This window comes from Trachemys scripta, chromosome 5 (genome assembly GCF_013100865.1).
Source record: "Trachemys scripta elegans isolate TJP31775 chromosome 5, CAS_Tse_1.0, whole genome shotgun sequence".
Taxonomy (NCBI): Eukaryota; Metazoa; Chordata; order Testudines; family Emydidae; genus Trachemys; species Trachemys scripta.
This window is the reverse complement of record NC_048302.1, coordinates 6559296-6576845: the sequence shown is the minus strand read 5'-3', so window position 1 is coordinate 6576845 and position 17550 is coordinate 6559296. Positions and strand designations below refer to the sequence as shown.

At 42.3% G+C, this 17550-nt stretch overlaps 1 protein-coding gene across 2 annotated transcripts in view; it reads left to right on the top strand.

Moving 5' to 3' along the window:
• TECRL (trans-2,3-enoyl-CoA reductase like) overlaps window positions 1–17550 on the top strand; it is a 107626-nt gene that overhangs the window by 42039 nt on the left and 48037 nt on the right. The gene's annotated exons all lie outside the window — the stretch shown is intronic.

The window sequence follows — 17550 nt, the reverse complement described above, 5'->3', positions numbered from 1 at the left end:
ATAATTTAATAACACTAAAATACACAGCTAAATGTTTGCTTTTTTTTTTTGTAATCTGCTGCTGAAAATGTGGACATCAAAAATTGCTTTTAGGGTCCAATTGCTTTACATCTAAAACAGAATACTAAACACAGAAGCGACAAACTGATAGGAGCTGCTACATGAAAAGCAGAATGTTATTTTCTGCTACTTATAACAGTTGACCTTCATCAGATCAATTTATAGTAAATGTTTCCAATAGGTTCGTTATTCTTTAGCTATGAATGAACAATTTTCAGTCTTAAGTATTTTTTCTTCTTCCTTGCTAACAAAGTATTAGAACTATTTTCAAATAAATCAATAGACTCTAGAGCTAAATGAACTACCGTACCTGATTTTTCAGAATTTGTGGGGTCCTGGTTGGACTAGAGCACGAAGAGTCATAGATTCAAAGGCCAGAAGAGACCATTGTGATCATCAAGTCTGACCTCCTGTGTAACATAGGCCATAGAACTTCCCCAAAATAATTCCCACACTATAACTTTTAGAAAAAGATCCAATCTTGATTGAAAAATTGTTAGTGAGGAGACTACACCATGATTCTTGTAAATTGTTGCATTGCTTAATTACGGTCAGCGTTAAAATTTTCACCTTGTTTCCAGTCTGAATTTGTCTAGCTTCAACTTCCAGCCATTGGATCCCGTTAGATCTTTCTGTTCTTACTGAAGAGCCCACTGACAAGTATTTGTTCCTCACTTAGGTCTTGTATATATAATTGTCACCCCTTCCTTCTCTTTTTTTAAGCGTAATAGATAGACTCAAGGAGCCCAATCACTATAAGGCATGTTTTCTAATCCTTTAAACATTCGCTTTGCTCTTCTCTGAGCCCTCTCCAATGTATCAACATCCTTCCTGAGAGTGATGCACGTTCATGGCTGCCCGTGTGTTACAGAATAAAGAGGGGATTAACCATTTACAATTAATTCCCAACTGCACAATGACCTAGAGTTGTAACAGTTGCTGTCACGGCTAATTGCTCCTAGACTCTGATCTGTACAGATGGACACGTGTACCTGTACAGAGCCCCACTGATTTCACGGGGCAGGACTGGCACTAAGGGGCGTCTTTGTTCCTTTGCTCACAAAACAAGCCCATCCCAAGCTCAGCAGCAATTGGCGGGAGGATCCCCCATGCCATAAATTGGGGGGTTGGCAGTGGACTCATCAGTCCAAAGTTTTTAACAGGCACATCCACATGAGATGCCCAAACCCGTTCTGTGCCTATAAAACGGCAAAGCCTCCCACTGGCGGCTGCTTATGGCTAGACATACAGGGCCCTGTGTGTGCAGATTTGGCATTTAGCAAGTGTTCGGGCCCCTATGTCAAAGGAAGGGAGGTTGGGGAAATACAGGGCCTGCGGCAGACTTGCGTTCTGATCCCTCTTCTATCCCAGACATCCTGTGTGATGTGGGGCATGTCCCTTATACCCAGATCTTCCAAGGTGTTTAGGTGCCTAACTTCCATTGGTAGCAATGATTTCAATTGGTGTCAATAGACTCTGAGCCTCAGTTCCCCACCTGTACAGTGGGGATCATAACACTGCCTTATCTCATGGGGATTTTCTGAGGGTAAATACATTGAAGATTATGAGGTGCTCAGGTGCTGGGAGCCAGATAAGTAGCCGAGATACTTTTCGAAGCCCTTTGTGGTTTAAAAAGTAACTATGGCCGAGCATGTTTATTGTAAGTGTTCCCTCCCGGTCCCATGCTGTGTCGATACAACCCTCTTTTATGTATCTGCTTACTGCATGGATTGCATTGACCGGTCTCCCATTTTCAGTCCCCTGTCACCATTCCAGTACTGCCGACCCAAAGGAAAACCATGAAACAGGGCCCTCAAAATAATGAGATTACAAAAAACAAGTCTCGTCTTTTTGAGCCAAATAGTACATTTTGGTGCCTTGCCCCTTCCAGTTTGGGAGCCTTTAAGGGGTGCTTGGGTCACATTTCTCCACAACTGAATGGGCTAGAAAATTACTGAAAGAAGACAAGTGAGATGCTCTCATCATCCATGACTGTAGGAATTCAGATTTTCAGAAAGACACTAACCGACGTATGACACCAAATATTGACTTGACTATACGGCTACAGTCATCCTCCCACTCAGCTCAGTGACTGTGAGTGCGTGTGTAGTCTGTGCTTGGAAGGCTGAAAATAACGGGGGGTGGGGAGAGAGGGGAGCCAAGTGCCATTTTCCCTTCCTGTTTTCTGCCCAGCTCTGTCTGTGATTAGCAGCAGCAGCAGCAAGGATCTGACCTTGCAGCTAAAGAGCTCCAAGCCAGAGGCACTAGCCTGCTCACAGCTTAGTTCAGGCCAGAACTGAATCTGACACCAAAAGAAACTGCTGGCAGTTTGCAGCTTGCCGATACTCCTCAAGTAGTCGCCATGTCCCTCCTCCAGCTATGTGAATCCCTCCTCCATCACCCACCCTACCCAGGAGGGGGGGTCACCCAGTGCAGATCCCTGTTGCTGCATAGCGCCACCCACTGGTCAAATGCAGAAGTAACCATCTATCATCCACCACCCTCTAGCGTCTGTTGCCCACGTTGCTGCTGCTGTTTTCCCCTTTCTCCTTTACTAGCGCTGCTCCTGGCCGGCACGGATGGTGCTGCTGGTGCCTCCTTGTTCCCTAACAATAACAGCTGTGTGGTAGATGACCCTCTTCCCTCTCAGCGGTAGCTCTTTATATATCACAATGGCGGGTGCACATTCAGCTGCAAGACCATATGCCCCCGTGTCACGTGTAGAGGTGAGTTCACACCGTAGTTCTTCCTAGTCACTAATCTAGCCTGGCCGTTGTATCTGATCACACTGCAGTACTCCATGCTGTCATTCAGGAGCTGAAACATACACAAAGTGTTGCCAGGCATGACACATTTCCATTGCTTAAACATCCGTGCTTAATGCCCCGCCTCTTCCCTTCTCATCTCTCTGCTTTCCATGCTGACGTATTTATTATAGGCCCAAATTTCCAACTGGTCGCACACAAGCAGACTTCAGCACCCACTGTCTTCTGGTTTAGAAGCAGCACCCTACTCCTGCACTGTCAATTGTGGGATTACAGCGTTTGTTTGAGAAAGCCAGTGATTTTTAAAACGTTCTCCCCATCTCAACCTGCCTCCTACAGCTCTCATCCTCAAAGCCATCATATAACAGGGTGGAATGCAGGTCTCTTGAGTGCTAGTCTAATGCCCTATCCACTGGATAAAAGCTATGCAAAGCGTGTCCTTTACAGTCACTCCTCAGAAAGGATTATGTGGTAGACAGTGATTGGCACAGCTAGAGTGCGCTAGAAGGATGTGTAGGGTGTAGGAGGTGAAACTAGAATGACCAAGCAACTAAAAAGTACAGAGAACTTTTCAAGACGTTTCAGGGCAATTTTACAGAGTTAAATTTTTGCTGTCGGCCATCCACTGCCTGATGCTATGTACTGTACCGTGTTTGTTGCTGAAGACTGCAAAGTCTGTTTTTCTTCTTTCAAAGATGGGTGCGGATAGTTTTAGATTGTCACAAGTAGATATTTCTCCATGCCTTTCTGTGGGAAATTTGTGCTCATGCGTGCAATTAACTGGTCCTCTTGCTCTGCCCAGACAGCATTATGTAAGCACTGGAGTTTAATGTTCCCATTGCTGGATTGTAACTCTAAAGAAATCTTACTCATTGCTCTGGTCAAAGGGCCACAATCAATACTTTGGGGTAGATACTCTGTCCTGTTTCACTCCCTTTGTACTGCTCAGGCTAAACATCACAGCAACATAGTATACAAGGCCTTGACAGAACAAGGAGTAATGGTCTCAAGTTGCAGTGGGGGAGGTTTAGGATGGATATTAGGAACCACTATTTCACTAGGAGGGTGGTGAAACACTGGAATGGGTTACCTAGGGAGGTGGTGAAATCTCCTTCCTTAGAGGTTTTTAAGGTCAGGCTTGACAGAGCCCTGGCTGGGATGATTTAGTTGGGAATTGGTCCTGCTTTGAGCAGGGGGTTGGAATAGATGACCTCCTGAGGTCCCTTCCAACCCTGATATTCTATGATTCTATGACTCTAAGCCATCAGCTCTTAGAAAACTCCAGCTAGTACTAAACTCAGCAGCATATCTCCTCAGCAACAGGGGCTACCATGAGCACCTCATGCATGTCCTCTGCTCCCTCCGCTGGCTTCCCATGGAATAGTGAATCAAGTTTGAGGACTTGGTCCTTATCGTCAGGATGATCCCTCACATGGGCCCAGCATATCTAAAAAAGCCTAAAGAGGGATGAAGATTGGTCAGCAACTCCACACCTCTGGCACAATGGAAGTTTCTACCACCAGGGTAAAGCTCGTCTATGCAGGAGTCAGACATTGGTGAGGCGCTAGGTCGGGATCATGGACTGAACTCCACCAGGAGCTGAGGAACATCTCAAACCTCACCACCTTCCTCTCCAAGTGCAAGAGGCACTTCTCCAACATAAACACGTAACAGCATGTACATCTAAAAACAAAGCAAAGAATCCCTACCAAACCAGAACCCTCCACTGCATACGCAATTCTCCCCTTGGGGAAAGGATGGGAGAGAGAATGCATGGCATGTGACAGGTATTGACCCTGTTGCTTAGATGCAGTAGTGGGGGCTCCTCAGATACTCCCGTGATGAGAGTGGGATAAGAACCCGAACAGAAAAGCAGAGAGGACACAGCAGGTACTCGGGTCACTCACGTTGGACCTGCTTCTGGGGCAGGCCAGATTCAAACACTTGCAGGGGGCATCTCAGCGACTACACTTCCATTCTGTTATCTAATACACATTTTCTTAACACAACTGCCCATGGCGGAGCATGATGGGTGCAACTGGAGACAGAGGGTCAGGTTTCATAAGGGAGCTAGGGTGGTGTGATGCCAGGGGCTCAGCAATGCAATTGGAGCTCTGGCTGCTTGTCCGCAGCCTATGGAGTGAAGATCTCCCTCCTACAACGCTGCCTGTCTGCTACATCACTTCTGGCTAACGAAACACATGGAAATCATAAGTTATAGCCTCCAGGGTTGGACACTATTGGCTTAGACTCAGGTTACGTTTACACTTGGAGCTAGGGGTGGGGTCCCCAGTTTGAGTAGACGTACTTGTGCTAGCTGTCATCGAGCTCGTGTGCTAAAAATAATAGTGTAACTGCGTAGCACGGGTAGTGGTGAGTGGCAGCATGGGCTCAGTGCCCTGATCATGTACCCACAATGTCCACATGGGTGTGTACTTGGGTCAGCTAGCCCGTGTCTCCACTTCCTGATCTACCCCAGCTACGTTACTATTGTTATTATTTTGCCGTTCAGTGGCAAGCGTCTGTCGCAGATTGTAGTGTCAAGCATATGCCTATTTCCTTTTATCCTTGTGCCACAGCCATGCTTTATCATGGCTTCCTTCATGGGTGGTTGTGCTTCACTTACTGTTTGCTGCCACGAGTCTTATGCATAGAGGTGAGCGAATTTTTTTTGGTGAAGAAGGTAGATTTGGCAAGACCAAAACGTTTTGTGAATTTGTGCCTGTTTCACCAAATAGTCTGTGTTGCGGGAGAGCGGGTTTATTTGTTTATTTTTTTGATGTTTTGAATTGAAACACCTTCGTACTGTCAATTAAAAAAAAAAATTAAAGAAAGTTAACAATTTGAAATTGAAACAAAATATTTCATTTAGGGTTGAATGAAACATGCAAAGAAACATTTCATTCCATTTGAATTTTTTTTCATCCGTTGTTCAATTCACTGAAAATTTTGAAAACTTTCATTTTCGGGTCAACCCTAATTAATTTCTCCCCACTTTTTCAGAATTGCCGCCAACTGACAAATCAGTTACTTGGTATTAGCAGAATAAATCCCTAGGCTTTTTCTCAAAATGAAAGTGGAAAGAAGAAACCTCCAGTCATTTCAGCTGCTTTCTGTGAGCATTCCCAGCTCCATGAAGCAGTGATACTCAAACTTCCGTTCAGCAGAGGACTCTGTTGTCACAATGATGATATCTTTATCTACTCCTGGTTACTCTGAAGTGTTCTTGAGAATTCTCAGATGCTCCATTCCAGCCGATAGACATGGCATTCATGACCCCTGCTGTTTAAAGGTTGAGGATGTGAATACCAACATTTGCTCAGCATTCACTTGTCATGGAAAGACCATGACAAGTTTAGTTGTCAGATAAGCTGTGCGTCACCACAATTTATATACACCATTGAATCAGCTACATTCCAGTCATGGGAGTTTCATAGCAGCATAACGCCAATGATTTATAGGTATTAGATCTACACCCAAGTTAGGTTACCTTGATGAGGTACGTTAGTTAGGTATAAGTGAAGGGTATTTTGTGGGAAAGTCCTGTTCTATTTCTCAGCTGGTGCATCGCAATCTGTGATCATATGATGGGATGTTTATGAATTGCTCCTACTGCAGCATACCCCAGGACATCCTATGTTTCTAAGGTTTTTTTTAAAACACGCTGCTGATGATTGATTATAGTAATTTTGTTGTTCATATTGTTCTATTCATATCACAGCAGGTGCTGCACGTAATTATTAAGCCTCTTTGTTATTAGAGATGCATGGGTAGTAAAATACAATCAGAAGCAAACAATTTAACTGATAATAAAATTAGCAGTTCATGGAAAGTCAGTCTGCCAAATTATCTCCAAACAGTGTCCATCAAATCCATTATCTGGTTTTTAGATGGTTTATTGCTTGATGGAGTAACTGTTGAAGGGCTGAATTCGAGGGGAAATGCCTAATTTCACAGAGAGAGACACATTTATTATACTTTTATTTTTTCCTTGATATACATTAAGATTTCTTCCTTAATGCTGTGTAACTAATTAGCATCCAATCATATCATTTATGACCGGATGAAGTAAAGCACTGAAAGAACTTTTCTTACCTTTTTATGAAATGGTACAAAATGATAATGTTGTTCTAGGGAACCCCTCAATTACATAGTGGCTGGAAAATTCACAACACTTACCTCTGATCTTTCAAAGCACGCCATGGGGCTTTTGCCCGGAAGTGCCCATTAAAGTCAATTGGCGTCATGTGGCTATAATACCATTGAGAGCCTTTAAAATTTTATATGAACCTTTAAAAATGTCACTAGTTCCTATGATTTTAGGCTGACTCATTTCTTGGCCTTTTTAATCCAAAAGCACACACAAGCGAGTCAATGGCATTGCACTGCTGGGAAGTTATGGTGCCTTTCTGTATAACAGACTCCTCTAGATACAGCTTAACCTTCTTGCTATTTTCTACCTGCTTTGAAATGGGATCTGTCCACACTTTGATAAATGAGTTGTATGTTTGTCTCTCATCACCACAGCTCCATTAAATACATATTATTATTGTTGTTGTTAGAGACAAAGTAAGTGAGGTAATAGCTTTTATTGGAGCAACTTCTGTTGGTGGAATGGACAAGCTTTCAGGCTTCCCAGAGCTTGAAAAGGTAACTACAGCATCTAAGCTAAATACAGGGTTTGACATATTAGTAAGTGTAGGGTGTTCATGCAACTGTAGCCACAATTAAGCGTTAGGCAGTAAGGTGTGTTACAAATCATTGTAATAAAACCAATGTCTCTGTTAAGTCTGTGGTTTTTAATGTCCAGCGGAGCTATGAATTTGAGCTCCCAGGCTCATCTTTTGAAGGTGTTGTGCAGGTTTGTTGCGAGGATGAGAGGTCAGATATGGAGGGATTGTTTTGTGAAAATGATGGGAGATAGGGTGTTTTGTGATATTTTACCATTTTTTGGTTTGAGTTCATTTGAGAGCATAGTGATTGTCTGGTTTCGCCCACATAGTTGTTGTTGATCATTTGATGCACTGGATGAGGGACACCACATGTGGTGATAGGCATGTGTAGAACCCAGGGATCGTGGAAAATGTGGTGTGGGTGATACATATCTATACAGAAGTGAAGATATGTCTGCAGTTCTGGCGAGGTCTGAGTTGGAGAGTCCTGGTCTGTGGGGAGCGTGCTTCTGATGATGAGCTTGGAGAGGTTGGGGGGTTGTTTGAAGGCCAGAAGAGGGGGTTCAGGGAAGATTTATTTCAGGATGTGGTCCCTATTGAGATGGGTTGTAACTGTTTGTTTAATGAAGCCCCATATGTGTTCTAGTGTGGGGTGGTAATTCACAACTAGGCATGTGCAGTCAGGATTTATTCTGTATTGAAGCAGGTTCTCTCAGGGGGTTTGGGTAGCCCATTCCAGAATGTGTTCTGCTGGCGTGTCCTTGTTTAGTGAAGATGGTTTTAAGTGTGTTTAGTTGTGTATCTTAGACTTTCTCTTTGGAGCATATTCTGTGGTGCCAGAGTGCCTGGCTGTAGCAAACAGATTTCCTCTAGTGTATGAAGTGGTTGCTGAGGTGTGGTGATCCGTGGGTTTTTTGTATATAGTTCTTTGTAGGGGTCCATTGTTGAAGCTGACCGTGGTGTCCAGGGAGTTGATGCTATTATTATTGTTATGTTTATTTGTATTATGATAGGGCCTCGGCATGGACAAGGGCCCCATTGTGTGTGGCATTGTACAAACACAGATCAAAGAGATGCCCCTGCCCCCAAAGAGTTTACAATCAAGTATAAAAAAAGAGGCACCAGGTTGAAACAACAGACAGATGAAGTTACACACGAATATTTCTAGACCCCCTTTTGAAATGCTGATTGTGTAAGTCCCTAGAGCAATAACCCTTAGTGAATGGGAACACTTACCCCTCCATCTCCTGAGGCTAAGGCACTGTATCTACCTCTGCTTCTAATGGGTGTGTTTTAGCCTTCTCCGTGTTGATGGGAATGAGACAGAAACTGTAAAGCCTAGCGCTAAAACTGAAAGTCCAGCTCTATAGAACCAGACTGTGACTCAGGAGACCATGAGTTCTATTCCCAGCTCACCCCTGGACTGCTGGGTGACCTTGGACAATTCACTTCACTGCCCCCGCCTCAGTTTCCCCATATGTAAAATGGGGATAATGGCTACTGACCTCTTTATAAAACATTTTGAGATCTACTGATGAAAAGTGCTATATCAAAACAAGGTATTATGCCATAGTATATCACTCTTTGTTTAGTATGTCTGTGTGTTGTTTGTTTGACTATTCAAATAGCTACACAGCCTGTACACAGAGAGTGAAGTCTCTGAGAGGCTAATTGGTCTCTGTAGTCAGGGGCAGAGCTGAGCAACGCAGGTATAAAAAGTCGTTTGGTAGGCGAACTCAAGAGCTTCAGACAGAGGCAGCTAACATGAGAGTTTCAGAGGGAGTTGAGAGAGGGAGTGTGAGAGGCTTTCCTTCTAGGTTCAGCTTTGTGTGCAATGTTGAGATGCCTGGCGATGGGACAGTGGTGATGACCTGCAATGGATGTGCCATGTTTTCTTTCCCTGCATGACGCCAGAAGGGGACTTCCTAAGTGTGAAGTGCAAGTTGCTGGAGGAGTGTCTGTGCTGGAGGAGAAGATTCTTGGATTGGAAGGACAAGCAGAGATGCTACTGAAAATCAGAGAAACTGAGGAGTTCCTAGACAGCCAGGTTCAGGAAACATCAATACCCCAGGTTCAAGGAGTCAGAGAGGAATCTTGTCATTTTGTAACCATCAGAGGCAAGAGGACCCACCATTGGAGATAGACTATGATGGGCAGGCTGTGGCCAACTGAAAGGAGAGGAGCTGGAGGAATTCCTCACAGCTAGACGTTTCCAATCAATAACAGGTCCTCAGTGTGGAAACTGGAAGTTATGTCTCAAGATCCAGTTGCTCCAAGGGAATGGAGAGATGTATGGGACAGACCTGTGGATGGCAGCTCCGCCCAACCTGTAAGAAAATCAGGCTTGTCCACAAAGAGTTCTTCAACCATCCAAGCAAGATAGGCAATCCTTGTTGGGGATTCAATACTCAGAAGAACTGAAGAAACATTCAGCACGGGAGAGGTGGACAACAGGATGATGTGCTGCCTTCCTGGAGAGGTGTCACTCTAAGATTGCATAGGTTTTGAAATCGATGCGGAAGGATCCATTGCTGATGGTTCATATTGGCACTAAGGACACTGCATCGCAGAACATCACACAGATAGAGATGACTTCAGGGAATTTGGAAAAACGCTAAAGAAGGAGAACGTCCAAGCGATCTTCTCTGAGATCCTTCCTGTTCCATGAGCAAAGGAAGAGAGAAGGCAGAAGATTCTTGGAAGTGAACCGATGGCTACGTAGGATGGAGGAGTTTGGTTTTTGTGGAACATTGTTCCACCTTCCACAGGGAGAGGGGGCTCTTTAGTTTGAATGGCCTGCACCTCGATAGAAGGGAGACCAGTCTCATTGGGGACAGGCTGCCTAGACTAGTCAAGAGGGGGTTAAACTAATAGCAAAAGGGAAGGATAAAATAGTGAAGATCTGAGCACTCAGCACATAATCAAGATGGTGAGACCAAAATTAATCAAGGAATCAAAGAACATCACCAGAAGATCCTGGATAACACACAAGAGGAATTGGAATTTCTCATTTATGAGCATAAATTTGATCTAGTTTGTATAACTGAAACCCGGTGCAATGATTCCCATGTCTGGAATATTAAAATCAGTGGTTATAATCAATCTAGGAAAGACTGGGGGAGAATGGGACTGGAATTATTGTGTAAAAATACCATTTCCTGTTTCCAAGTCATGGATGACTCAGAAGAAAATGATTTTGAATGTTTACAGATCAATATCCTACCAGATAGAGCACAAGATAGGGTGTTAGTTGACGTCTGCTATAGACCACCAAATCACACTATGGACCGGGATGACCAGCTCCTTACATACCTATCTATAATATGTTGGGGAAAAAAGCTGTGTGATCACGGAGGACTTCAATTTGAGTGACATATGCTGGAGCTCCCATGCTGCCAGTTGTAAAACATCCTTGGAGTTTCTAAATATTATAAATGACAATCTCCTAACTCAAAAAATGTTGCATCCAACACAGGGGAACACTCAATATGAGCCCTTGCCTTGACAGATAAAGAGGAACTGATACAAATGATATATACCTGGTGCTGTAAAGTGCCAATTTCGCAAAGCTGAAAACAATTCTGAGGCAAATCAGCTGTGAGGAAGAATTTAATCCGAAAAAAATGTGTGATAATTGGAAATTATTTAGAACACTTTACTAGATGCGCAAAAAGCCACAATCAAGGCAGAAGGCTGTTTCAGTTAAAAAAAAAAACAGGTTTGGAGAGGAAGTGGAGGTGTGTATGTATAATCCAATGCAAGAAATGAGAAGTAGATAGTAATGAATATAATTCAGAAGCTAGGAATTGTATAAAATTGATAAGAGAAGCAAAGGGACACAAAGAGAAATCGATGGTCAGCAGGATGAAGGGAATAAGAGAGAATTTTTTAAGTATATTAGGAATGAATCATAACATTGATCCTTTAGTAGATTGAAATGGAAGAATTATTGATAATAATGGAGAAAAGGCAGAAGTGTTCTGTATGTGGTAAAAAAACAGATTTTATGGTCATGTCATATGATAACATTTTTTTCCGTTTCCATTAGTACTTCAGGAGGATCTTAAACAGCAGCTACTAAAATTACACATTTTTTAAATCAGCAGGACCCGGTAACTTGCATCCAAGAGTTTTAAAAGAGCTGCCCGAGGAGCTTGTTGGACTGTTAATGTTGATTTTCAGTAAGTCTTGGAACAGTTGGGAAGTTCCAAAAGACTGGAAGAAAGCTCATGTTGTACCAATATTTAAAAAATGTCAATGGGATGGCTGGGTAATTATAGGCCTGTCAGTCTAACACTGATTCCCAGGCAGGATAATGGAGTGACTGATCTGGGACTTGATTAATAAAGAAATAAAGGTATAATCAATGCCAATCAATATGGGTGTATGGAAAACAGATCCTGTCAAACAAACTTGATATCTTTTTTTATGAGATTACAAGTTTGGTTGACAAAGATAATACCCTTCATGTAATATACTTAGACTTCTGTAAGTCATTTGACTTGGTATTGCATAACATTTGATTTAAAAACTAGGAAGAGATCAAGTTAACATGGCACATGATACATGGATTAAAATCCAACAAACGGAGAGGTCTCAAAATGTAATTGTGTATCATCATAGAATGGGTGTGTTTCTAGTGGGGTCCTGCAGGGATCATTTATTGGACCTACACTATTTAACATTTTTATTAATGACCTGGAAGAAAACATAAAATCATCCCTGATTAAAGTTTGCAAATGACACAAAAGTTGGGGGCAGGGGTAAATAACGAAGACAGGTCACTAATATGGAGTTATTTGGTTCATCTGATGAGTTGGAAGCAAACAATATGCATTTTAATATTGCTAAATGTAAATGCATGCATCTAGGAACAAAGAATGTAGGCCATACTTGCACAATGGGGGATTATATCCTGGGAAACAGTGATTCCGAAAAAGATTTGGAGGTTAGGATGGATAATCAGCTGAACATGAGCTCCCAGTGTGATGCTATGGCCAAAACAGCTAATGAAATTCTTGGAGACATAAACAGGGGAATCTCGAATAGGAGTAAAGAGGTTATTTTACCTCTGTATTTGGGACTGGAGCGACCACTGCTGAAATAGTGTGTCCACTTCTGGTGTCACTATTCAAGAAGGATGTAGATTAATTGGAAAGAGTTCCAAGAAGAGCCGTGAGAACGCTTAAAGGACTAGAAAACAGGCCTTATAGCTTTCAGAGTAGCAGCCGTGTTAGTCTGTATCCGCAAAAAGAAGAACAGGAGTACTTGTGGAGCTCAATCTATTTAGTATAACACAGAGAAGGTTAAGGAGTGACTTGATTACAGTCTATAAGCACCTACATAAGGAACAAATATCAGGCTCTTTAATCTACTATTGGACTGTATAACACAATCCAAGGGCTGTAAGGTGAAGCTTGATAAATTCAGACTGGAAATCCGGCATACATTTTTAACACGGAGAGTAATTTACCATTGGAACATCTTACCAAGGATCATTGTAGATTCTCCATCACTGACAATTTTCAAATCAAAATTGGATGATGTTCTAAAAAATCTGCTGTAGGAATTGTTTTGGGGAAGTTCTCTGGCCTGTGCTAGACAGGAGGTCAGACTAGATGATCCCAGTGGTCCCTTCTGGCCTTGGAATCGATGAATCTGGTTAGCCTCTCCACGTTAACTTGGTCATCCACACTAATGCTCTTTGTCACCCTCTAGTCACTCAAACACCTAAGAGGATAATAAGTTTGCTTCTACCTTCAAGGTAAGGGCATTGGCTCTTCAGCCCAGGCAGTGGAGATCAGAGAACCTAGGTTCAGTCCCGGCAGATGACCAACCCAGGAGCATCAAAAATCTCACCCGATTGCGTATTCCTTGGTGGTGTGTATTAGTTTGGTAGGGCCAAATCCTAGCAAAATTCCCATTTGCTGCGAGAAGGCCAGGCTTAGCTCTCACCGTGAGCTCCTCCACTGGTGCCAGTAGATATAGCCCTATGGACTTCCATGGAGCTATGCCCATTCACGGCAGCAGAGTCTCTGACCCTTAACGTTTAAGAAGGCTAGGTAAATACTCCAGTGTCCCGATTGTACATTTGTCTCTGGAAGGTCTGTTGTTCAGATGATATGCAGGACGGGTTGAGATTTTAATGGAAATAATGTTAGCAAACGGGCGGAAGAGTGAGGGCATCATTACGTTCATGGCTTCTACTGGCCTCCTATATCAAACTGAAGCTCCTGACTATGTCTTTGCTGTTATCTCCATTGACTCCTCTAAGCTGCACATCAAATTGACTTCCTTCTCCAGTTCCCATATCTGAGCTTTCTTCCTCGCAGCTCCCTGTACCGGAACACTCCCCTTCTACCTCCTGTCCTGACCTGATCTGTCATAAAGCCATCCTCTGTTCTCCAAGTCCCTCTCTAAAACAAACCCCTTCCAAATGCTTAATGCTTTGTCCCCCATGTGTAGGGCCAGATTGTGATTCCTTACCCATGTTGAATGGTACCTTACTGCTCAGATAACCCCTTTGGAGTTAGGTGCTATTCAGAATGGATTAGGGTATCAGAATCAGGCCCATAGAGGCAGTAACTAATCTGATGCCAGGCCCTCAAATCACTATCCAATAATCAAATAATGATTTAAAAAAAAAAAAGGTAACTGTCAAAACACATGGTTTGTCTGTGTCATGGTTCAATAGCTTTTCAACCACTGTTGTTTTGCATGTTTAGATTGTAAACCCTTTAGATCAGTGACTTTGTCTTCATAGCTCTTTCAAGTATCTAGCATTCTGTTGTTGCTATCCAAATAATATATAACACAAATAATCATCAGAACAGGCAAAGGGGGTGAAGGGAATGGAGGTTTTAAAATCTACAATAGGAACACAGGAATTGCCAGATTGGATTCAACCCAAGAACCATTCAGTCCAGTTTTCTGCCTCAAACAGTAGCCGATGCCAGATGCTTCAAAAGAAGGTGCAAGGAACTTCCTCACTTCTAGTAGTTAGAGATTGGTTTAAACCTTGAAGCCTGGCGGTTAATATCCCTTTCTCTCTCTCTTTCTGTCTCTCTCTCTGGAGCCAACAGAACCCCATTTGGATTACGACTTCCTTGAAACCAAAATGTCTCCTTTCAGTTTCGACAAAAGGGCATACTTTGCTGAAATGCCATTTTTTTCAAAATGTTCCTACCAGCTGTAATTATGGTAGCACCTACGAGCTAGTCATGGAGCAGGGCCCAATTGTGCCAGGTTCTGTGCAAACACAGAACCAAGAGATGGTTTCTGCCCCAAACCCTGAAAATCGAAGCAATTGCCAACTCAGTCCCTGCAATATTCTACAGCTTGTGAAGCCCCCCTGGAAAACATAAACAGCTCTTCCTCGTGAAACCTGAGTAGCACAGTCAATAGAGATTAGCTGCATAGCCGAGTTAAGCCAAAGATCTTCTTGCATGGAGAAGGTGGAGTTAAAATGGTAGTCTGTTTATAAAGTAATGGTGTGCTTGGGATAATGCACTGAAATGTAGGATTACATGCCTAAAAGCACAGTCTCTGTTTGCCCTATTGAAGATTATGAGCTGTGCCTCAAAGCACAGAATTAGGCATATTGCTTTTATTGAAACATACAGTAATGCAGGGTGGAAAAAAAATCAATTTAGCACAAGCACATCGCATTTTAGACCCCAGTAATTATTGATATCTGCTGTCCTGGAGCAAATCATATCCTCCACACGTCTGACAGCTGCTGTTTCTCTATCTTCCTTTTGTTATCTCTAATAGCCTTGAGAAAACTAGTTGGTATCTATCTTAAACTTATTTGATAGATAGGGTTTTTCTTGTGCTTCTAGCATCAGTTTGTGGATAATTCTTTCGCCTGCAGAGATCAAAGCTAAAATTGATCTGGGTCATCAGTACACCTTGTCTAGTCTAATGCCTGTACTCTGCTACTGAACTCTCTGACAAAAGTTACTTATTCCCTCTGCTGTAAAACAAGAGAGTTCTAGGCTGCAGTCTTATATTTTAGAGACTATGTGCATGCAACTCTGTTCTCTACAGTTTGTCTAACTGCAGGAGCAGGGTGAATAATGCATATTTTGGTTTCTTGGCTATTTTTAAAAGAAAAAAAATATCTGGGTGTCAGACTGAAAATGGTAAATTTTCAGTGAATCAAAAAGTCAGAAAATAATTCATTTCAGGTCAAACAAAATGTTTCATTTGACCCAAGAGAAACATTGTATTTCAATTTTAAGCATGTTTAACCTTAAAAAAAAATAAAGAAAATTTTGAAACCAAAAAGTCATTTTGATCCAAAAACAAAGACTCTCAAAATGAAAATGTTGATATTTTTTTTCAGATTTTTTTTTCGAATAATAATAAAAAAACCCTGTCAGAATCTTCATGAAACATTTCAGTATCAGTGAATATGCATTTTTTATTTAAAAAAAGAAAATTGGGCACAAAACTTTGTCCAGCTCCACTTGCTTGTACATTTTTATTAAAAGCTTTGGCAAACAAGGATTTTAGTTTGCTGTCTTCTAACCATTACAAAGCACCTTGTATGTCTCTCCAAAGTGCTCAGCTTCCATCAGTTTCAGTTTGACCAGCACTACCAATTTAAACAGCAACATAGTAACCAAATGATATTTATATCCTCCACCATTCCTGTGTTTTCTCACAGTAAATAAAGGAGAATGTTGAGCAACTTTTCATGTATGTTAACAGATGTATCACAGACCTAAAGAAAGGACTGGCTGTGTTTGAATTGAATGGACTGGGTAACTGGCTGGAAGGGAGAGCTCTTTCTACACCTTGGAGCCAGTTTAAAGTCACGGGAATTGCAGCTTTATTTTCAGAAAATTTGACTCCTGATGTGTTTGTTGTTAAAGACAGGTTATTGCGTTGGGTCCATGCTAGTGCATTTGGATCAATATTTATGCCCTTGCTGAGAGGAAGGCAAAATTACACGTTTAAAAGACTGGCTGCTCCTTTAGGCCTTGTCTAGGAAAATAAGTTATGCTTAAAAAATATGTTTGCTAACATGTTTCAAAACCACAAATGAAAACGAGGGTTTAACAGCTTTAAAACATGTTAGATGGTGGTGATCAACCCTGGAGGGATAGGGGGATGCAGCATTGATGAGAGACAGCTAATATGTGCTACCTATATTATTTGTCTAGACACGGCCTTAGCAAACCACCCAGCACATAAGGTTTTGCCTCTAGAGCCTGGTTTTAATTTTGTAATTGATGAGGGTACCAACAGAAATCATCCAGAACCTCACCCATCATTTCCTGCACAGAGGCCTTCTGTTTTGTTTTGCCAGTGACTTAATTGATGCATGAGGGGATTTTAACAGGAAGGAGAGAGTGTGTCTGGGTGACAACTCGTGCTGGTTTTTCACCCTCAGTGAGACGGGACAGGTTTTATGTTCTTAAAATCAATTCTATCCATTGCTTTTAAGTCAGATTTCCCATAGGAGTTCTGTAATCATACACTGGGTTGGTTAGCCTTGTTCTCCAGCCAGTCGGCCTCAGTGTTCTGAAGGCTGATCCAACCTCTGCCAGCAGACAATGGCTGAAAAGGGCTGCTGGGGATCTTCAGAGGAGAATCATTTCCCCAGCAAGGTATCCTTCACCTGCAGTGGGGGAAGGGGTGGTATAGGAGCTCCTTCAGTGGTTCCATGCTACTTGATGATCCTTCTACATGGGGGAGATCTGGGGGCTGGATCAGGGGATTAGCAGCACTTTGCAGTGGAGGAATGTCACAAAGTAGGGCCAAAGTCCCTCTCTTTTCCTTTTCAGATAGTATAGTGCCGAGTCCCTCCCAGGTGGAGTTTGCTGGCTTGGCAGGTGGAAAATGCAGATGGCTGAAAATTTTCCATCAAAAACTCTTTTTTTTTTTTTAATGGAAAATTGGGTTTTCAGTAAAGTGAAAATGTTCACAGATGTCAGCTTTCCTCAATTTTTTTTTAAAATTTTTGTTGGAAACCCCCAAAACTGAAAAAGGGGGGGAAAAACTGAACATTTTTCTGTTTTTAATCTGAAAACCAAAAGGATTGC